The sequence below is a fragment of the Felis catus genome, chromosome B3 (genome assembly GCF_018350175.1).
Source record: "Felis catus isolate Fca126 chromosome B3, F.catus_Fca126_mat1.0, whole genome shotgun sequence".
Taxonomy (NCBI): Eukaryota; Metazoa; Chordata; class Mammalia; order Carnivora; family Felidae; genus Felis; species Felis catus.
In genome coordinates this window covers 49,421,425-49,445,845 of record NC_058373.1, presented here as the reverse complement: position 1 = coordinate 49,445,845, position 24,421 = coordinate 49,421,425, and the positions used below count along the sequence as shown (strand labels likewise).

The 24,421-nt window shown below is 37.8% G+C and overlaps 1 long non-coding RNA gene across 1 annotated transcript; it reads right to left on the bottom strand.

The window, feature by feature from the left end:
- Window positions 1–293: 293 nt before the first annotated feature.
- On the bottom strand, window positions 294–5,563 carry LOC123386332. The gene is made up of 3 exons (XR_006600116.1): window positions 5,407–5,563; window positions 3,014–4,193; window positions 294–1,116 (listed from the first exon to the last, which is right to left on the bottom strand). It is a non-coding gene; the product is annotated as an uncharacterized LOC123386332 (long non-coding RNA).
- Between the last annotated feature and the right edge of the window lie 18,858 nt (window positions 5,564–24,421).

Here is a 24,421-nt window from a genome sequence, read left to right as displayed (position 1 = left end):
TGCCATGAGCCATTAATCATCCTATAAACTGACTAATTTTAACCCAACAAATTGTAGGGGAAAGAGAGAGTATTACAGGATCATATGACCCAAAAAAATAACCACTGCGGCTCAAAACAGCTGTGGGGAATCGAGTTTCCTTTAGTGCAATTCTTCTTAATCTTAGCTGTACATTAGAATTACGTAGAGAGCTTAAAAATGTCTACAAAACAGTTCATTCAGAATCTCTGCATCAGATCCAGGCCAATAATGGTGTTAATCTGCCTAGATGATTCCAATTTGCAGCCAACATTGAAAACACTTCTAAAATTAATAGTGGGAATAGCAGTGGGCATGTCTATGTAAACAGTATGCCAAAACAAATACAAATCACAATTATGTTGGTTATTTAATTTATTTTGGGCCTCAACTTAAAATCAGTGAAGTGAATGGTAGCATTATGTAAGGGAAAAAGGATAGTTTATAAATCAGACAGGGGTTTAACCCTCTGGTTGAGTGGATTTGGATAATTACCTTGATCAACGTCTGTTTTCTCATTTGTAAAATGGAGACAAAACCAACTAACTCCAAGACTTATAACAATAATAAATATTATAATGTACATAAAACACCTTAGACATTGTAGTTCATCATTTGTTATTTACTTCCTCTTCCGTATATGAAAGTATTTTTTCTTTAAAAAGGTGTGATTCTGGGTATGATTTGGATGTAAACCTCACACTAATCTCACGGAATATGAGAGTACTGTTGTTATTATAATTAGACAGATGAGAAAGTTTTAGCTGAAAAATGTTAAATAATGAGTAATAAAACTGAGAAGAAACACAGAGCCCAAATTCTTAACCATCCCATTCTATCAGCTTTCGAAAATAGCTACCTTCTTCTTTATCATCTTTGAAAGAAATATTCGTATGCATACAGGGTGGAAATGAGGTATTGGGAAGGGGGAATGTAGTGTCTGGAATGATGTGGCGTGGCACATGTGCTACTCCCGCATCCTGGTAATTGTCCTTCTCATTTCCTTCCCTCAGGCCACGTTGTCAACTGCAGAGTTCTCATTCTTGTCTTGAAAGGGTCACAATGCAATTCTTCAAAGGTGATACTGTCAGTATACTTCTGAAAAATCACCAGAATGTGCCTAGTTTTTTCATACACAATTCTTGCCTACGTAAGCATAACATAGTTGGTACTTTCATAGACAAAGAAATTTAAGACATACAAACTTATAAATAACCATGTCCAATTAACCTTCTTCCTTCCTCTCTGACTTTCAATTTGATCCAAGTTATCTCCCCTTCAGAAGCCAATTAAAATTGTCATTTGATTTTTTTTTCAATGTCCCTTTTTTGTTGTTTATACTCCTGCTATCTTGCTATAGTTAATTCCTACAATCTCCCTTGATAAATTTTTAGCCAGCATGCTTTTCAATTTAGCTTACTTTCATTTGTATTTCTTTGCATCTTTTCAGGACACTCATCCCTATACAACCCTTCAGTTTAAGATACATGCAGAAAAGATGTCTATCCAGACTTAGCTACAGATTTAAACACCAGAATTGTAGCAACCCAAGTCCTAAATTTAAGTTAAAGTTTGCCTTTAGCATATTTTACTTACTCTCTTTAATTCCTAGGACTTCTCAATATTCAGACGTTCTCATATCCTCTTTCCCTCTCAAATGTAACCATCCCATACTGAAGTCCCTTTGTTTTCTGCTAAATAACAACAATCTCCTCTCTTCTCTAATTATCATTTTACTTCTTTCTGCTGGATCATTCCCACTGACATACAAGCATACTTAAATATTTCACATATTTAAAAAAAAATCTTCCTTGAGCCCACTATTTAAAAAGGTCATCAAGGGGAACCTGGGTGGCTCATTTGGTTAAGCGTCCAACTTCGGATCAGGTCATGATCTCAGGGCTTGTGAGTTCAAGCCCTGCATCAAGCTCTGTGCTGACAGCTCAGAGCCTGGAGCCTGCTTCGAATTCTGTCTCAGTCTCTCTCTGCCCCTCCCCAACATGAGTGTGTGCACGTGCACGCGCTCTCTCACTCTCTCTCAAATATAAATAAACATTAAAAAAATTTTGAAGAGGTCATCAAAAGGATGTGACAGCTGGTTGACCTCCAAGCTGGACTGGGGCAATCAGAGGCTCCTTGCTCACTTTTTTGTCCTTGGAATATGCATTTTCTTTGCCTTCCCTGTACTAGAGGCTGACCAAGGACACAGCCTTGAGAAAATAAGGTGTCATTGAGACCATCTGGACATATTACATGACTGAACCCAGTTAAGGCCTCCTTATAAACATTTAAGATTCTGGCAAGTGGGTGCAGAGATATACTCATCTTTCAGCTGCCCAAGATGAGGTTTATAAACAAATTCCCTTGCTTATTAAAACCTGCCACCTACATTGGGGTGCCTGGGCAGCTTAGTCAGTCAAGCATGGGGATTCTTGGTTTTAGCTCAGGTCATGATTTCATGGTTCATGAGATCCAGATCTGCATCAAGCTCTGTGCTGACAGCATGGAGTCTGCTTGAGATTCAATCTCTCCCTCTGTCTGCCCCTCCCTGCTTTCTCTCTCTCTCTCTCTCTCTCTCTCTCTCTCTCTCTCTCTCTCAAAATAAATAAATAAATAAATAAACTTAAAAAAAAAACTACCAATCTGGAATAGTCTGCCTCTTTATTCAGTCTCTCCTTGCCCTCCAAGTTAAGAGGGCTGGTTTGTGAACCAACACCCACATTACCTCACAGCTACTATCCCATTTTTTGATACTCTTACAATAAAATTAATGTAGAGTTGCCAACAGTCATTCTCTACTTTCTCACTATCTACTCTTTCTGAAACCACTCTAAACAAACTTTCATCCCCCACCACTCCACTAAAATAGCTCTTTTCAAAATTACCACCTACACCCCTTTTGCCAAATTTATGAGAAATCTTCTGCTTTCATCTTCCTTAATCTCTCAGCAGCATTCTGCAGTGTTATTACCTTCTTTCTGAAATCCATTCTTACCTTGGCTTCTATGACATCGGACTCCATGGTTTTTTCTATTGGTTTCTCTTTCATAGTCTTCTTTATTGGGTCTTTCTCCCCTCCCTAAAAGCATTATTATGTAGCTACAAAACTCTAAATACCATTATCATGACTCTGAATACAATCTAGGTGCTAAGCATTCCCAAATTTACACCTGCAACCATGACCTTTCCCCGTGTTCAAACCTACTTATCAACTTGCAAACCTGTGAGCTGTTCACTTAATGTGTCTAGCATGTTTAATAGGCATTCAAATTTAACATGCCCAGCACAGAAATTTACTTTCAAGCTCAAAACCTGATCCTCTGCCAACTTTCCTACCTCACCTGAGAGCACCACCATTCACCTATTACTCTTGATTCTTTGGTCCTTTGGTCCTTTACTTTTATCCATGATTTGTCTCCTTCATTCCCTTCAGCTCTCTACCTTGCCCCCACATGCCATTCATCAGCTGACACTGTGGATTCTACCTCTGAAACATATTCCAAATCCAGCCACCTTTCACTATCTCCATTGCTACCACTTTAGTTCAAGCCATTTTCAGTTTTCTCTAGGTTAAATTCCTCCCTATATTTATTCTTGCTTTCATTTACAATCTATTCTCTATTCAGCAGATATATCAAAGAATCTCTCTCCCCTAACTAAAACTTCCAGTGGCATTTAAAGAGGCACTGGAACAAACTGAAAGAGTCCCTCGTGGCCAAAGCTGAAATAATTTGAGCAACAAAATAGTGTTGGATTATAACCCAAAAAATAAAAACCATAAATGGATGGTTAAATAAATTAATAAATGGGGAAAAGAGACAAATCTCCCATGCAGAAGAATTACCAATAAATTATGTAGATATTCCACCCTATAGAGAAATCTGAGAAACACTAATTCAGCCACGTGATCAAGGTCAACATCAGTATTCATAAATCATACTGATGTGTGTCCTCAGTGATAATGACATTTTATGTCTTTGGTCTTTCTCCCAAAAACCCATCAGCCTAGTCTAATCACAAGAAAAGCATAATACAAATTTCATTCGAAAAGCATCCTACAATATACCTGACCAGTACTCCTCAAAACTGTCAGGAAAACAAGAAAATCTGAGATACCATCATATCCAAGAGAAACATACAACAACTAACTGTAATGTGGCACCCTGGATGGGATCCTGGAACAGAAAAAGGACATTGAATAAAAATAAGGAAATCTAGATAAACTATGGGCTTAGGTTAAAAACAGTATCTCAAAATTGGTTCATTAATTATTACAAATGTAACACGCTAATATAAAATGTTAATAATAGAGAAACAGGTGGGTGGCATTTGGGAGCTCTCTGTACTATCTGTTCAATTGTTCTAAATTTAAAACTGTTCTAAAAAAATAATGTCTGCTTTCTGAAAGTTTTAAAAAGAAGAAGAAGGAAGACAAACCTCACGTCCAAAAGTTATAAACTTTCTGGAAGACACTGGATTGCTCCAGGGCTTGAAATGGGAGTTTGAGTTAATCTTATTCAAATCCCAGGTGACCTTTCATTTATGCCATCAATTTACTTAGACTAGGTACTGCTTTAATGTTCTAGGTATAACTAAAATCTACTTTCCTCTCGCCTTTTCCCTTAAGACATGGTAAAATTGGCATGAGCTTCCCTAGCCTGTGTTTACCTGTAGAAATACTGCTAATCACTTTTCTTTGGCTTTCTCAAACTTAGAGACAGGTTACAACTGTCCATATATCTCACAAATTAATACCTTGTTCTCTTTGCTACATGCTTTAAAGCTAAGAATAACAATTGAGTGTACATCAGAATCACCTGGAAGTCTTATAAAAACATTAATGACTGGATGCCACTTACAGAATTTCTGATTCTGTACGTCTGGCATTTCTTTTTTAAAATTGAAGTATAGTTGACACACAATGTTACTTTAATTTCAAGTTTACAACACAGTGACTTGGTAAGTCTATATGTGATACTATGCTCACCACAAGTATAGCTACCATCTGTCACCATACAATGCTTTACAATACCGTTGATTATATTCCCTATTCTGTACCTTTTATCCCTGTAACTTATTCATTCCATACCTGGAAGCTTGTATCTCCCAATCCCCGTCAACCATTATGCCCATTCCCCCCACCATTTCCTTCCTTCTGGCAACCATCAGTTTGTTCTCTATATTTATAGGCCTGATTCCACTTTTTGTTTATTCATTTGTCTTGTTTTGCTTTTAGGTTTCACATGTAAGTGCAAATATATGATATTTGCTTTTCTCTGTTAAGTCTTAAATTTCTAATTAATTCTCAGGTAATACTCATGTTGCTGTTTCAGAGACCACATTTTGATAACAACTGAGAATAAACAAACATGGTAACTCCATTCTTACCGTTGTTTTTTAAACAAATGGGCTTGAGATCCAAACTCAGCCAAATGATACAGGAAAGGAAATTAGATGATTTGCTTCTGGGAATCCCCTTCTTCTCCTCCATGTATTGTGCTTGAATATAGTATCTAAACCAACCGCAACCAGCTTGAGGTCATAAGGGAAGCTGCCAAAAGATAGCATAGAAAAGAGGTGGAGAAAACCTGCATCTTAATGATGTCATAGATCATTTTGATGATGTCAACTAACCCTGGAGCCTGGCCTACCTTCAAACATCCCCTGTGAGATAATTTCCTTATTGTCTAATCCAGTCTGAGTCACATTTCTCAATTTCTTAAAGTGAAGACATCCTGAGACACTACCTCTCAGATCCCATCCCTTCCACTCTTCTCATCATTTATTAGTTCCAGTTACAGTGGCCTGCAGTTTCTTGAACCTGCAAAGTTCATTCTATATGAGGATTTGCCATTGACAGTCTCTCTACCTGGATACTCTACCCCCAGAGACAGTGACATGGCTGTCACTGGAGTCTCAGCTTGAATGTCACTTTTCCATAGATATCTTTCTAGACCACACAAAGTGGTGTTTTTCACCCCATTTCCAATACTTTTTAATCTTATCCCCCAATTTTATTTTTCTCAGAGCATTTATAGCTACCTAAATTATATCATGGCATTTGTATATTTACTTCTTTATTCATTTTCAGTCTCATCACTCCCCTCTCTTTCTACAATGTAAGATCCATGAGATTTTTTACCACCTCTGTCTTGCTTATTTCTATATCTCCAGGGCCTGGGAGAGTGTCTAGGAATGGATGAGTGATTAACAAATATTTGCTTAATGAACAAATTAACTTAAAAAGGCTAACATATGTTCATTTTTAAATAAATTTGGATTTTTCCCAAATATAAGATATTTAGAAAGATGGTTGAGAGATAAATATCTACCTATTTAAAAGTAGATATTAAAGATTCCCATGTACAGAACCACATATTGCAAATCGTCAATAAGAGATCAACCACAGCCGCCACCCAAACTCCTGGTGTATAGAGACAATTGCCAACATATTTATACACCAACCTAAGAAATGCCAGCAAAAGGAAGAGTGGCAACTTTCCAAAGTAAAAAAGTCACCAAAGGCAGAAAAAAATCACTATAGGCAGAGAAAAAATATCCCAAGAGCCTCCTGTAATTAACAAGGTAAAAAATTATTTCTTATGTTTGTATTTTCAAATAGTGGTTTTTATTTCAATACAAGTCGAAGCGGGGTGGGGGTTGGGGGATGGAATTGCTAACACCCAGTGAACCTGGCCCAGCAACTCAAGTCAGTTTCCTAGAGGAGGGGATCAGAGCTATGCTTGAAAGAAGCATGGGCCAGGAGTGTTGAAAAGCATGTTTTTCATTTGTTTCTCAGAAAGAAGTTCCATCCAAATGGCACCCTCAGGAGCATCTGGAGCACAGTGGTGGGATAATTTATTTCTCCCTCCAACAACTGAAAGTTTTCTGGTCTCTGGATGGATTGCCTACTCTGAACCCACTTACAGGAAGCACCCTCCCCTCCTGCTTCTGGGACATCATCACACAGGTCAAACAATATGATTTTCCCCATATTCTGCTTTTATCTTACTTTTCAAATTGGGAAAGCCTCTCTGCCAAGGCCAGGCTGGCCTAATGGATAGGCAGAATTGGCTTATGGAATAGGATTTATATTTAAGAGCTAAGGCCTTTAATTCCCAAAATACTTCCATAGATACTACCCATGATTAACTTTACCTAAAAAGGGACAAAATCCTTCAAAAGTGAAGACACTTTATTTTACATTGTATTTGTATCCTATAACTTGCTTTAAATGTCTTGTTGAATTTGAGCTACTTTAGTAATCATTTTAATAAAGAGGCAGGTTAAGTGCCTGGCAGAACATGACCATCACTGGAAGATACACCTCAGTTCAAGTAATCTACTATATGCTCATAGCAAATTTAAACTAAACAAAGTTTACTAAGGCCTTAACCTCATTGAATATTCAAAGGAAGATTTTGTTTGCTTCTGTTTTTTTTCTAAAAATCAGTTTTTAAACTCAGGATATTTTCCCATCCTCCTAATGAAGGAAATAAACAAAAGTACCTTTTTTCTGTCCCACTTACCATTGAAATAAGCCACAATATATATTCAAAGGCTGAGAAGCTAGAGTCCAAAGCATGGGATTATCAGACATAATTCTGCTCAGAATCATGAGGGTGGTAGATAAGAACTCCACTCACTATTGCCTCATGTGTTACTCATACATGGATTCATAGATAAAATAACCAATTATAAAAGTCCTTCTAAACTAGTTTTGGTTTATAAATCACTCTGTCCTATATATATTTCCTTTTTGTTGTTGTTGTTTGATTCCTATAAACATACCTACACTACTCTTGTTTGATCTTTGTCTCTGAGTTGTCCATTAATTTTGGTCTACTTGTCCTGTTTTCACTTCTAAATTAAGTATCCTGTTTCCTTATTTCCCTGATTACTCTATTACAGCTTAACAATAAAAAAAAATATTTTCAAATATTGGTCTTATGTTAATTCATAATTGGTACTAACAGACTTTATCTTCACTCTTTTATTTATGGTTATCACCCACCTATGTATCAAACCTTATGACAGGCACCATAGGGAAAAATAAATACAAAGACAATTTCTGTCCACTATAGAAGTTTCAGCATGATTTAAAAAAATGTATTAAAACAAGTGGACTATGAGGTAGAAAGTAGTAAATCTCCCCAACAGATTTCATCAAGATTAGTTAGGAGGACACAGCTGGAATACAGCAGAGGAAATAGAGACCAGATTCAAGTAAAACAGCTGATTAGGAGAAATACATCATAAATTCTTATTGTCAAGGAAATATACACCTACAAGAAAATATATACATTGGAGAGTAGAAGGAAGCTGCAGAGCATTTGGTTTTAGGAAATATGGGGCTGTAAGGTGCAGTATATAATCTATAATTATACCACAGATCACATAGAGAATTGAAAAAATCTGTAAAGAAATCTTGATATAGATTACGAACTTTTTAAGTACATGTTCTACAAGTGATGTAGGTGATTAATAATCAAGACACCTCGTTTGGTTAAATCCTATCTGTGAAAGTCTGGACTTTGCTTCCAAAATGTGTTTCTCTCTGAAAGTATAGAAAGTAACCCATGAAACTGCTTTTCTAACAGGAATAAAGACTTGGTTAAATAGAAATGTCAAACCCTTCAGGGAAAGTCTTGGATTTTGCAACAGCTGGTAAAAGGGGAAGTTGATATAGTCAAGAATATATACCACCTGGGAAGCCAAATTCCAAGACATTCAAAAGAAAGGTAAAATTGATTCTTTACCCTGGTCTCCATAAAACAAAGTGACTCACAAATTTGGAAGATTTTTAAAATAATTTTTATTATCTAGTATCAAATCTTGACTTAAATAATAAACATATTCAAATAAGTGCTATATGAGATTGTTTTCAAAATGAAAACAGGAAAAAGAAGACTAAATAAGGAGGGACAAGTGTAGGTGCCCTGGAGGTTCTCTGATGACCCCAGAATCTCTAAAAAAGTAGAAAAGTTGGAAATAAGATGCCTCATTAAGTATGAATATAAAAGAGGTCTTAGAATTATTTTTAAAATGGTATGATGTTGGCTAAAACCTGTAATAAGCTGAGGCTTGAAGAAAAACTGGGACAAAGTGAACAATAAACATAGAAAAGATGGAAAGGAGCTGCATAATTAAATGTCTTCAATGTCAACAGGAAGAAATCAACTAAATAATAGTTCTAGTTCACAGGCTTGGGAAGAAGAATGTAAAGAACAGTGGGTTGGGCTTCAGTGAAACTGGTTTCTCATCCCTTCTATACCACCTTTAATCCCTAGAGTTTCCATTTCCTTCCTGGGCAAATAGAGCTCTTTACTGCCAGGAAATGTTTGGGTGTATAAGGGTAAGCCACATACCTGGTCTCCCATTTTCTAGGTACATTCTTTTCTTTCACCATTTTGGCTCCTACAGCTCTGTTCAGTCTTCTTAGATTCCTCTTACTCAAGTGTTTAGATGAGTGAACACAAATACAAATGAAAAATAAGTTGATTCTCCCTGTTGAAAATAAGGGGAAGAGATTTTCCTCTCTTCCTTTCTCCATGAGCATTTGCCTTTAAAAAATTGAAATTGTAAGTACTTTCTCAGCTCTTTGAAATGTATACAAATCCTTTTTAAGACCAAATGGGCCTTTGTCAGCTGGTCTTTTGTCTATTTTATGAACTGTTTGAACCATTCTTTTTTAGGGGAGTTGGGGAGGCACCTGGGTTTAGTCTCAGGTCATGATCTCATGGTTCCTGAGTTCGAGCCCCACATCAGGCGCTCTGCTGTTAGCATGGGGCCCACTTTGGATCCTGTGTCCCCCTCTCTCTCTGCCCCTGTCTTACTCATTCTCTCTCTCTCTCTCTCTCTCTCTCTTTCTGAAAATAAATAAATAAACTTTAAAAAGGAACCATCTGTTTGAAATGCCAACATCAAAGAAGATAGCACCCCCATCTCCCACTCTCTGTTAGAGAGTAGGGGCCAAATTTCAGTGGGTACCATATTCAAATTTGCAGAACTACCTCTTGATATAAAGAGATAAGAAGTTTATTTTTCTCTGGATAAAGCAATTTATCTAACACAGATGGTCACCCCAATTTCCAGGTAAAGTTAGCATGAATTATGTGTAACAAATGGTGTTGTCAAGTCCTCTTATTTAAGAATCAGTTATTGTTTACCTTGAAAACATATATGTAATGGTTCATATCTGCTTGACTCTATAAGGGGGTGTGATTCCTTTCAATCTGCAATTTCTTAACAAATTGCCTGTCACATGTGGCACATTCTGGCTAATGCTTATTCATTAACAAATGTGTTTTCTTTCTCTATTACCTTTGTGAAGAGGATTTCTGGGTTAAGAGAAGATTTTTTTAATTATATTTGTCCATCAAGTACCAACCATTCTTTTCCTCATGACTTTATTGAAAATTAATATACAAATATACCTTGTGGCAGACTGCAAAAGACATTCTTAAAAAGTGTATGCCTATAAGGGAAAGAGGTAAACTCACAGTATAGTTTGAGGGTATTGCTTTATCCAATATCAGCAGCTGACATCTATAATGCTATATTTATTATTATTGAAACAAAATTTTTTAGACTAGCTTTTTAATCCTTTGATTCCAAGTAAGCACAGGTCAGAATTGACCTTAAGTTGAGTTTCTTTCCTGAAAACAAGATTGTGATCCATATAGTAATGTTGAAATGACATCTGGAAATTTTTCCAAATGAAAAAAACAGCTTTTAAGATATTTTTATTAGTATATATGAATACTAAACATTTGCAGTCTATACAACAGAAGGGTCATTGGTACTGAAATTACCATCTTCTGTAACAGAACATTTCATGAGAGTTTACTGAAACCGTGGAAACCATTTGGTAGCATATATTCTCCCACCAGCTGCTATGTATTGATAGTAATTGGTCTTTGACAGATATCTGCAAGTGGAAGAGGTGTGTTTTCCCATGGGATAAGGACTAACAGTCATATGGAAGACTGGATAGGCATCATTCTCATACATAGACAATAACAAAACAAAGATAGCTATGTGGTGATGGGAATACAGGAAATCTTAGTGAGGGTTATGGAGGACTAGGTTCCCTGTGGCCGGTAATCAGTATGCTTTAGGAATACACAGTTAAACAAAATTGACAGAGGTGTCTTTGCAATACTAAGATAAAGACTATGGATTACACATGTTTCATTTAATAAGCCAACTTTAATCTGGAGTTACTGATTTGAACACTGTACTGAGAAGGACTCTGAGGTTGTCATGAGCTCAGAAGCAGAAGGAGAAGCCCATGGGTCACATATTTACTATTCCTCATATAAAGGCTCCTTTTGCATTTTGTGCCTTCATTAGACCCACTGACAAAGTATAGGCTGACCTGGTCTATAAAAGAGAGCCAAGGAATGACTACAAGCAGCTAGATGACAGATTCTGAAATAGGCTGTAGCATGAAGGATAACTGGCAAGTTTTGACCAAAAGAATCGAACTCACTCAAAGCCATAATTTGTGGACACTGGGAGGAGACATTTGTTCAACAATTCCCCCAAATTTCAGACCTGAAGGGCTTGGCTTAAACAGAGGGGGAAAACAATAACATAGGAATCAACTAACTTCCAAAAAGCAAAGGAGAGTACTCAGTAGGGGCCATGCCAGCCAGTGATCATCCGGGGCATATTTGAAGAAGTCATACCTCTCCTTGCTAGTTAGTTTTTATTTTTTTCTTCAAATCCTTACCTAGCCCTAGAAGGTATCTTGGAACTTATGGAATACTACTCCCTAATTTTCTAGAAAAAGAAGGAAGATGAAACACAGAAAGGTAAATTGTTTAAGGTTACATTGCTGCAAACTAGCAAAGCCAGGTCTAAAAACCCTAGGACCAAAAGATGCTAGTGCTCTTGTCATTTCACTATTCTGGAAGATAGACCCTGCCTCTTTCACTCACTCAGTCTAGAGTTTTTTCTCAGGAGAACCCTAGCCTCATAAAAGACCCCACCAGGGTCCTGTATTTAGATTTTGAGGCATATCTCAGGTGGATGGAGTTGGGCACAAGGACATATGTGGCTCAACCCCATGGGCTTCTTCCATGATTCTTATGAGAATTAGATTCCAGTAATCCCCATAATACTCTGTAGATACCCATAATCTTATCAGAAGTTTGGATTGGGCTTCCATGCTGGGAAAAATCTTCCTCCCACATATTTCATGTAGGGCCCAACCCCAAAACAGTAGGTTTTCCCAACCCCTCAAGGGACCTCTCCATTCCTTGATATTTATTTCACCAGATCCTCAACTGCAGTCCTTTATGTGTCCTCATATCCTATTCATGACTGCTCCTGAATACAGACAGAAAATGTAGCCTTCTTATTATCTGTAATTATTTCTAGTTTTCTTGTCACTCTTAATGAGGTTGACTAAATTAAACACTCATGGCATGGTACTCAAGTTTGTAAAGTCAAGACCTATGAAATGAAGTTTAATGGCCAACCCTGGAAACCTGAAAGAGTCTTACCTCTTCCCCAAGACTGAATGGAATGCTTTTGGACTGAGTTTATACTCTTCTTGGGCCAACATTAGCTGCTTAGCTAACTGAGAACTCTGGGACCTTGTGCTCTCATGCCTATTTCCAAACATTAGGATGAGAGAACACATTTCAATCAGGCCATTCTTCTCTTTGGTCAGGTACTGGGATCAGTCCCAAAAAGGCCATTTCATAAATCTTCTGATGCTACATTTGTAAAATATTTATTCTCATCCAAGTTTATCTACAACATAATGCCATGAACCTTTTAGCTTATTGCCCATAGATAGAACAATCCAGAGCACAAGCATAAAAAGTTTGGTTAATATTTCATTATTACTTCTCAGTTTATGTTGACAACTAAGATACCATGTGATTTCAGTGCAAACAAAGACATCAATAGATGAGTAAATAATATCAGAGTGGGAACTCTCCTGGAAGGTGAACATTTTTAAAATCTCATGACACATCATTCCATACAACAAAATTTTCTCCACCTCTGTTAGGACCTTCTCTGGGTGAGTGAGGTTCGCTAATGACCCCAACAGAGCCAGAATCCACAGCAGGATATATTCTAGCATAAAAAAAAAAGACTCTGAGGGCCCTCTACTGGGCTTCAGCACGATGGTGTCAGAACACTTCATCTTCTTAAGTTCACCCCTGCAAGGGAGCATTAGACAGGAGAAACAGCTATAGGAACTGCAGTAAAGAAATACAACCAAACCCCTCTTCCACAGATGCTAACACTCAGGGCACTGAGAAACTCTGATCTTCTCATCTTTCAAGGTTGCTTTGAAATAAAGAGGCAAGAAAATATCCAAGATATAAGGATAATATATATGAAAGTCTTTCTTTTGCCCTGACAGTCCATTAATAGGAGCCCAGACTCCTATTTTACCCCAAAATTAAAGGTTATACTGAGAGAAAGGGCCCTATACTTTTCGTGGATTTTGTTAGGAAGGCAACTCCAGGACCATCCTCTATATGCATGCCTGCATAGTCCTGAGAAGCAGAAAATAAAGACTCACAAAGTGAGTGCAATGAGAAAGCATCTACACAACAGAAATAACACATCAAGGGTGCTAATGATAGAGCCATTGACAGGCTGATAACTTAAAGTCCCAATAGCAGGAGGAAGAGCAAAGGAAGCAAGAGAGAGGCCCTGCCTTGCATGGAGACCAAGCAGGCAAGAAATGGCCCAAAAGAAAAAAGCATTATCAAGAATGAATTCAAACAGTGAGTTTTGCAAGGTCAGCAAAGCCACAGACATAATGAAGGGATGATATAAGCACCTTGAAGGACACAAGGAAATGAAGTAGACTCCCACTGGCCTGGCCTGGCCTGACCTGGCCTGGCCCATTCTCCTCATCAGCTCTCTGTTTGAGGTTATGATGGTAATAACTAAATTCACCTTTGTATATAATATCTAAAGTAAGTTATGTTAGTTGAAATATTTAACTTTTGACTGAATTTATTAGTCACACACCTTCCCAAAGAGGTATGATTATTAATATGGCTAATGGAAGGAAACCCACAGTTTTGGTCTCAGTAGCTCATAGTAGTATAGCTCGAGGCATCACAGGGAACCAGAATACTTATCACTGGAAGCCCCTGAATGCAAAGAACTTCTTTGCTCCAGGCAGGCCTGATTGGTCAAATCCCAGATTACTGCCAACTTTACCTCAATCCTTCCTTTCCTCTGATACAGAAGTCAGAAAACTATGGTGGCATATGAGCTAAATCCAGCCTGCTGACTGATTTTTGTAAATAAATTTTTATAAGAGCATAGCCATATCCATTTGTCTGCATATTGTGTGTGCCTATTCTCTAACTATAATTGCAGAATTGAGTGGTTACAACCATCACTACACCTTTTCCATTACTTGAATCCTTTCCCTTCCTTGTCTTCCCTGTTTTTCTTTTTAGAGCTATTATCTAGCCATAGTCTCAACTCCAGAAAGTGCCTGGATCCCCATCTAATCAGTCCACAACCCAGCTGCCATTAGTGGTTTGTTCTAGTTTTGTTTTGGAATGTGGAGAATTTTTATTATTATTGTTTTCATCTCCCTGGATTTATTAAATTAAATACATTGCTTTGGGTAATAAATTTAAAAATACAGAGAAAGGGGCACCTGTGTGGCTCAGTTAGGTAAGCATCTGACTTCAGCTCAGGTCATGATCTCATGGCGGTTCATGAGTTTGAACCCCGCTTTGGGCTCTGTGCTGACAGCTCAGAGCCTGGAGCCTGCTTCAGATTCTGTGTCTCTCTCTTTCTCTGTCTCTCCCCTGCTCGTTCTCTCTCTCTCTCTCTCTCCCTCAAAAATAAATAGACAAATTTTTTTTTTTAAATACAGAGAGGGGCTCCTGGGTGGCTCAGTTGTCATAGGACAGCACAGAGCCTGGAGCTTGCGTCAGATTCTGTGTGTGTGTCTCTCTCTGCCTCTTGCCAGCTCACACTCTCTCTGTCAAAAATAAATAGACATTAAAAAAATACAGAAAAATCTTTTTTAAAAAAGAGTTAAAAACTTCCCCTTCCCTCCATTCTACCTCTTGAAATAATCAGTGTCAATATTTCAATCTTTCCATGCTTTTCTCTAGGGGTGGTTTTTTAAAAAAAAGATCTATTATTAAAGTAAAGTTGGGAGGATAAAATACTTAATATTTAATATGCAAAGCACATTCACTTTATTCAAGAAACATTTTGAATACGTTTATGTTTCAAGCTCTGTGCTAAGTGCTGAAAAATCAACTTAAAATCCTCTAGGGCAGATACCTGAATATCAAATAATATCAGTTGTTTCTTTTCACAGAGTGGTTAAAAAGCCCCACCACACTTAATAAAGTGATGATAATTTGATTGCATATACAAGCTAGCTAAGCTAAGGATGAGTGACATTAAACACAAGGGAGTCTAATAAATAGTTGGAGGCAACCCATTCTCCAGATCTAGAAGGAAAATAAATTCAAAATTAGGGATATAAAAATAATGAATTGGTAGTTATCTTCTTACATTCTTTGATAGTCATTAGTGACACTTACCAATAGGTCTGGTTCTCTTCCTTCCAGGAGCTTAGTAGGATCACACTCTTTCACATCCTTGGCGTTAGGTAGCACTGAGGCACTTTCATTGGAGGCATGAAGTTGGAAAGAGAAAAATTCAGTTAGCAGACCTACACAGGAATCAAGGCACAAAGCAGACAGGGCCTTAACAAAGGCAGGAAAAGGGGTGCTATAGTTAAGCATGTGGCTACTAGAGATTTTTAGATGATAGAACTCAGTACTGATAGGATGAGACATTAAATGAGAGCAAATGTCCAGTTTCTGGCCTGTGTAATTGGGTGGCAGTGGATGATGCCACTCACTAAGAGGGAAAATCAGGTCATAACTGAGCAGAAGAAAGACCCTGGTAAGTTTAATTTAAGACAAAAATGTGTTTAAGAAGCCATGTAGAGATATACGGGTGTTAGATATGCGGATCTGGAATGTTGGAAAAACATCCACAGTGAAAATACAGATTTGGAGTTCTTAGAGAACAAGTAATAATTACAGTCACAAGCTTGAATTAGTTCTTCCAAATAGACTCTGGAACAACACTGCCCAATATAAATTTCTGTGATGATAGAAATGTGATGGCCCAATACTGTAGCCATCAGACATATGTGGCTATGGAACACTTAAAATATGGCTGTTGCAAAGTAAACTGAGCTTTTAATTTTGTTAGTTTTGATTTATTTAAATTTAAATGGTCACAGGTACATTGGACAACATAGCTACCAAGTAAAAAGAGCAATAAGCCAAGATTAGAGTTTCAAGAAACATTGAAAAGTATACTCCATATGTGTGTACCCATACCATTACATATATATGCACTCTGTATATGTCTGTGTGTTAAAATGGAATAGTTTTAACTTTTGCTTCCACCCACGATGTAGTAACAGAGATCAGATTTATATCTATTTAAAACAACTAAAAAAGATGAAATACACCAAAAAAAAACATTTTTCAAAACTTTAGACCTCAGGCATTGAAAGGACAATAATCACTGAGAAATGAAACAAGTGAGGTAAGCTCTATGATTGCCCAAACTTACTCCTTCAAGAAAGTATCTGGGGCAACCTAGGTAGCTCAGACTGTCAAGCATTTGACTCTTGATTTCGGCTCAAGTCATCATCTCGCTGCTGTTTGTGAGTTTGAGCCCCACGTCAGGCTCTGCACTAAGAGTGCAGACCCTGCTTGGGATTCTCTCTCCCCATCTCTCTGCCTCTCTCTCTCTCTCTCTCTCTCTCTCTCTCTCTCTCTCTCTCTAAATAAACAAATAAGCATTTAAGTTTTTATTTAAAGTCTCCAGGTTGTGATACAAAAAGAGAGGACATAGACATATCCTGGCTGACTTTCTTAGTTAATGAGACAGAGTTGGAAGGCTGGGAAGCCAAGGCACCTAAAATTCACAGAGCAGAATACTAGAGATGACAGAGCTTCTCAGAGAAACAGAGACAGTCAGAGACAGAGAGTTAAGAGTGCTCTGGAGATCTGCACTGTCCTCCTTGAGTTTTAAGTAAGAAACCACCTGAAGCCAGGATAAAACACCCAAGAGGGTTAGAGGGGAAAACCCTTTGGTCTCACATAGAGCCAGAAATAGTTCCTGTTCCAACTTCCCAAAGTGGAAAACCTCAAGATACCCAAAACACCAGATAGAGTGCTCAGAAAAGTTTGGCCTGGGGAGGGGCGGGAAGGTGATTAGCCCTAAACCAATACTTCTTAATCATGGGCAATCTTACCTCCCAAGGGACATTTGGCAATGTCTGGAGACATTTTGGTCATCACACTGAAGAGAAGCTAATGGTATATAGCAAATAGAGACCAATGATACTTCTACAAATACTACAATGCACAGAAAAGCCCTCCAAATCAAAGAATTACCCAACCCAAAATGTCAATAGTGACAAGGTTAAGAAACCCTGTACTAGACTAAATGCTGCTCTTGTCCTTACATAACAAAACTTAAAGCAAGATCTGAAAGGATCACACTGTTTCTAAATAATTTTACGGGGTTCTACAACAAATCTCGAGAGTATTTATAGGAATACACAAATATCTAGCACCACACAATTAAAAATTCACAATTTTTAATCCAGAACAACAACAACAACAAACCAATCAACTGAAACCAATGGAAAACTGACATAGGTAATAAATTAGTAGGTAAGGATAGTAAAAGTTATTATGACTCTATTCTATATGTTCAAGAAGATAGAAGAGAGATTGAATGTGGTAAGTGAAGATAACAGAAAATATCAAAATGACCCAAATAGAATTTCTAGAGATAAAACCTATAATGTCCAAGATGAAATATATACTACATGGGATTAAAAGCAGATGAGCTATTACAAAAGAAAAGATTAATAAACTCGAAGATATAGCAATAGAGTATCCAAAATGAAATACAGAAAGAAACAAAACAGAAAAAATACATGTAATTAGAGTCCCTGAAGGATAGAAGAGATAGGGTGGATGGAAAAAATATCTAAAGAAATAAAGGCCAAAAATTTTCCATGTTTGATTAAAAGCTATAAACCCACAGATCCAAGAAGTTTCATAAATCTTGATATGAAGAAATGCAACTGTTTTTGTCTAGGTTTTGAGAGAAGCTCCGAGACTGTGGATGCCAGTTTCACCTGCCAACCTATCTGTCATGAGTTGAATTATGTCCCCCTCCAAAAATATGTTGAATTCCTAACACACACTACCTATGAATATGAACTTATTTGGAAACAAGCTCTTTCAGATATATTCAGGTCATGATGAAGTCATACTCAATTAGGATTGGCCCTAAATCAATATGACTGGTGTCCTTACAAAAAGATAAAACAGAAACACAGACAGAGATGCACAGGATGAATGCCATGTGACGACAGAGGAAGGGATTGGAGTAATGCATCGATACCCCAAGAAACCCCCAGTATTGCTGGCAACACCAGAAACTAAAAGAAAGTCAGGAAAGAAACAGACTCTCCCCTTAGAGCCTTCAGCGAAGGTAAAGACCTGCTAACACCTTGATTTTGGAATTCTAGCCTCCACAACTGTGAGAGAATAATTTTCTGATGGTTTAAACCAAGTTTATAGTAATTGTTAATGGCAGCCCTAGGAAACTAATATGCCATCTATGCAGAACCTGTATAGAATTGGCTAAAACTCACCCCACCTCTCCCCAACTGACTTGAGGGTATAGAAATGGTGAAATTAGAAAGTGCAGAATTTTTCCAAAGTGCCCTGAGTCTCACCCCTACCTTCCCTTGCTTGATATCTGATAAATGAATTAATGCAGAGTGAGACTGCCTTCATGCCCTAGATGACATTTAATCTCTCACCTGTCACCAGCACAGCCAACCCAAAACCCACAAAACTGAACCAGTAGTGCGTTGGATCAAAATGACAAGGAGTTAAAATTTCTAGGAAGACTTCCACTTATTCTAAGCTCCCGAAAACATTGCCCTCAAGTACAAGAGAAGGACTTAGCTGATGAAACTCCTAGGAGAAGTGTCAGTCACTCAAGGAAAATGAAATTGTTTGTCAGGCAGCACTGCTAGAGCCAGATGCAGCATTGAGAGGATCACAGAAGGAGAATGAACCCAGTTGGCCTCTGGCTGCCCCTGAATACATCATAATTCACACCAGGCTGTGTTGGAGTATTTTACAGCACAAAGACCCTTTAATTCTGAAAGGGAATTCAGTCAGACTCTGAGCGGTGTGGTGACAAAGACTTGGAGAACAGAGCCCAAGCAGGAACAAATACAGAAGATGGAGAAGAGAGGCCAGAGAGAGAGGTGAAGGAGGGAGGCCTATGTGTCCAACAGCAACTTAGTTGCCTTAATCAGCTGCTCTTGCTCATGGGCCTCTTCCTTCACACACAAATGCTCAGTGAAACATTACATCTCTCAGTTCCTCTGTATGTGTGCTGTATGTGTTGTGTGTGTGTGTGTGTGTGGTGTATTTTATGTATTTGTGTGGGTGGTATTGTGTGTGGTGTATGCATAGTGGGGAGGGTGTGGTAGGTGTATGGAGTGGTGGGGTCTGCTGGGGCAGTGTGAAGGGGAGATGTGACTGAATGCCTGGCTTCAGGGTTCCCTACACTCAGGTGCAGCAAAAACAAGCCTGGGTATGTAGCTGCAGCATAAGCAGTGATTTGGAGTTGATCTACAGTCTGGACTATTTTTAGCAATGACGTGCCATGACTTTGCACTCTTCCCTAATATAATTGATGGCAGCAGGATCCCATTGGGAACAGCAACTACAGCTAAGGACTCTCTGCTTTCCATCTAATAGCCCTTTTAAATGAATCATGAAACACTTCTAGACTTCTGGGACATTTCAAACACACAGATATTCCAATATTTGAGGGGCAAAGAAAAAAGTCATTCAATCTATCAACACCAACTCTATATGGAAACTTAACCAGTCCCTCCAGCCATCTTAAAATCTGCGAAGTAAGTAAACAAATGCTAGCCTAGTGAAAAATCATGATTAGTGTTTGCCAGAGTCAATAAAGAAATGAAAATGAGGTCATAATTAGTATTAATTTATTAGCCCCTAAGCTCCTTGTAAAGCTACATGACTGGTAGTTACTAAGTAAATTAACTAAATAATATTAGTGTTCTTTTATAAAGGGCTGCTGTATCACAAATATAAGAATTCATATCAAGATTACTAAGAGATAATAGTTGCTCTAGCTACTTTGGCTATTTCCTCTTTGGAAATGTAAAAGAAAGATTACAGATAAGTTCAGGAATTCCTAGAATACCAAATCTGATGAAAAGGCAAGTTGACACTTCAATTCCATGAACAATTAGGAAATACCCATGAGAATTACAGATTAATCATGAAAACTGAAAGAGACTGTAAAGCTCAAAACTTTCATTTTATTTTTTTAGATGCTTATTTATCTTTGAGAGAGACCATGAGTAAGGGAGGGTCAGAGAGAGGGGGACAGAGGATATGAAGCAGGCTCTACCCTGGACAGCAAGGAGCCCAATGTGGGGCTCAGCCTCAAACTGTGAGATTGTAACCTGAGCCAAAGTCAGACATGCAACCTACTAAGTCACCCCAGATGCCCCCAAAACTTTCATCTAAAGGCAAGGAAACAAATTTCCTGAAAGACTTAAATGACTTGCCCAAGATCACATCCTATGTGAGTAGCATCTCTTGAATTAATCCAAAACTTCTGACTTCTGTCCAGTGTTTTTTATACCTTGGTACCCTTCCTGACCCTAAATATCTGCAGACTTTAGAAAATGCTTTGCCAGTGGAAATGGATGGTGACCACTTCCTCTTCCTAACAGTCCTTCTTGCTGAAATCCTCCCACTCAAGGCCTAACTGATGAACTGGCTTGCTCTGCAACTCCCTGCAAAGAGAGGAAGTTGACCCTGGGTGAAGAAAACCTGTGTATATAAATGAAAACTAAGGGAGAAGCTAATTTAATTTCATTTTTGTTTTAAACACTTATTGATCTAGGCACTATGGGTACTGAGTTGAATGGTACGCAGTACCTGTTTTTAAAGACTTTAATTAAGTGATAGTTAAATGTAGATGCTATACCAGAGATAGATAAGTCCAATCTGAGAAGCTCTTCTTATATTTAGCATAGAAGCTGATCTTCAAAAAAGAGGTACATATGATCAAAGGACATAATCAACAGAGTGAAAAGGCAACCTACAGGATGGGAGAAAACATTTGCAATTATATACCTGAGAAAAGATTAATGTTCACAACATATAAATAACTCTTAGAACTCAACAACAACAAATTAAACCTATTAAAAATTAGTAAGGGTCTTGAATAGACATTTTTCCAAAGATGATATACAAATGGCCAATAAGCAAATGAAAAGATGCTCAACATCACTAATCATTAGAGAAATGCAAATCAAAACCACAATCATATATTGCCTCACACCCATTAGGATGGCTAGTACTGAAAAAAAAAAATGTTGGTGAAGATGTAGAGAAATTGGAACCCTCTTGCGCTGTTGGTAAGAATGTAAAATGATGCAGGCACTATGGAAAATGGTCTGGAGGTTCTCCCCCAAAATTCAAAATATAATTGCCATATGATCCAACAATCCTACTTCTGGGTATTTATCCAGAAGTCTTGAAAGCAGGATCTCAAAAAAATATTTGCACATGCCTATTCATGATCTTATTATTTACAATAACCAAGAGATGGAAGCAACCCAAGGGTCCATTGACAAATGAATGGATAAACAAAATGTTGTATATACATACAGTGAGATATTATTCAGCCTTAAAAAGGAAGTAAATCCTGTCACATGCTACAACATGGCTGAACACTGAGGACAAATATCAAGTGAAGTCAGTGAGTCACAAAAAGTCCCAAATCATGCACAAATACTGCATGATTCCACTTATGTGTGGTACCTAAGGTAGTCATACAAACAGGATGTCAGGGACTGAGGAGAAGGAAAACTAAGGAGCTGTTTAGTGGGCATAGTTTAGTTTTGCAAGATTAACACATTATAGAGATCTGTTTGACAACAATGTGAATATATATAACACTAGTGATCTGTACACTTAAAAATGGTTAAGATGGTAAATTTTATATATTTTTCATCACTATTCTTTTAAAAAGAGACATATGTAAATCTCTCAGAATTAACCATCTCTCGTTTTTTTTTTCCACCTTTTACCACCAAAGTTGACACATAAATTGAGAGGACTGGCTTCAAGAAGCAAGTCCCTAATCTGAATTCCTATTGTTAGGATATGAGCATTGGGAAAGCACCTGGTCCCTGATGAGGTTGGGAAATCTTCAAGACATTCCATGGGTGGGCCAGGAAGGGCAATAAGTGCCTTAAAAGCATGGTGGGGGGGGGGAGGGGAGGAGGGCGAGGGGAAGAAAGTATACCATTGGTGAACAGAAGCCAATCAGATCATCAGAGGCCAGGCCAGGAGAGAGGTGCATATCTGTGCCAGCAATAGCAAATTAGCAGAATGCCCAAGAGGAAAATCTCTCCTCACCAATGTCCACAGACCAAAAGGAACATTGGATAACTGCTACCATGTGACTGTGGGATCCTATTATTTGTCTATTAGAAGAGGTACCATTTTTTCTGATTTCCTTTGCTTTTATAACACTTCTGAAGCACTGTGGCTTACAAGGGTTAGAATAAATGTCAGCTCTGGGTAAAAGCCAATGAAGGAAAGAGAACATTGTTTCTAGAGTCTGAGTTCAGTGGTACCATCTCCCAGCCAAATAATTCAAGCAAGTGACTTAAATTTTTTGAGACTCAGAAAAATGAGAAGAGTAATTACAATCCAAAGGGCTATTGCAAAGATGACAAAAATATATATAGAGATAAAACTCCTACCACAGTAGTTGCCCACTTTGGAAATGATGCTCTAGATAAATTAGGCCTAGAAACATTAAGTAGCCCTATGCCACATGATCACATCCCAGTATCATCTTTGTAGTACGTGTATTAAAGCATGCCTATGTAGTTCAGCCCAATCCTAATCTCTTCCAACTACCTTACAGAAATTCTCTACCCTTCCCATCCATCAATGACTGATTCTCCTAAAAATAAGAGAAGGAAGGACAGAGGCAGTAAGAAGGGCATAACCACTAGGACCAACACCACCACATTCATATTTTAATAGAAAACATTTTCATAACAGGCAGCTTAAGTTTTATTATGTCCCTGCTCAAAACCTTTTGTGGTTTCTGATATGTATATTCAAGTGTCTAGGTGAGACAACAAATAGATTGATGAATAAATAGAAGAATAAATGCGTTTAGATGTGTAATTACATAAGCGAGTTGCTGATTATGAAATTATTTCCATTTTTTTCTAAGGTTGAAAATTTTTATAATAAAATGTTGAAGTAAATAATTATCCATGGTATCCTAACACAGCAGTTTAAGCACAAGAGATACTCAAAACATGTGTGTTGTATAAAACCACGAGTGGGTGTTAAATACTTTGACTCATGACAATTTCCAGTGGTGGAAATAGCACAAATCTCAACAGGATTTAAATAAAATACCAGACCTGAGGAAAATGGTCTTTTTCTCAGATGCAATGGATGTATAATACAAGACCTAAGGACAATAACCTCTAATTGTTTTTTTTCAAATCTAGTCAATATCCATTATGAATTGATTTGCCTTTTATCTGTCCTCTGGACCCATTCCATGGGTGTACCTGTCTGAATCCAATGATCACTTTACCACTGAGGATTAGGAGAGGAAGAAAGAGATGTCAGGAGACATCCAGGTCCCTTATTTTAGAAAAAGTTCAAACTAGTGGTATCTCTGAAGGCCACACTAGCCTATTTAACAGTTTTTCCCAGCTTCTGAAACATCATCACGCTCACTGATAAGATGGTCCAGTGTCTCCCCAGCTGAGGTAACTGAGTCCACTCTAGCATGAGTAATGGAACTCAGTGGCAAATCCTCAGTGTTATCTGCCAGTCACATAACTGGTTTCTTGACGTGGAGTAGGTAATCTTCAGCTGTCTTTGTCATAGAGTGTCAGGGGAGAACCAGAAAGCCATTTCGGTCAGACTCTGCAGATTATTCTGTAAGCCAGAATCACAATGTTCATTTTACCAGGAGTAGAAATCCCGGGAAAACTCATTTATGCTACTGAAATTCATACTAGTCAGATTTGCTCTAGGAGAGAAAAAAGGCCAAGCTGCCAGAATTGCCAGACTCTGGGTCGTCCAAGAAACTTATAATGAGCTGAGCTGGGCTGGACAAAACATTATTGCTCTCTAGCCAGTATTTTTCGCCTAGATGACAACCAGGACTCCTTGCAACCATTTACACTTTAGGTTTCTTGGTAGATTTCTTTTGAAATCTTCCACTG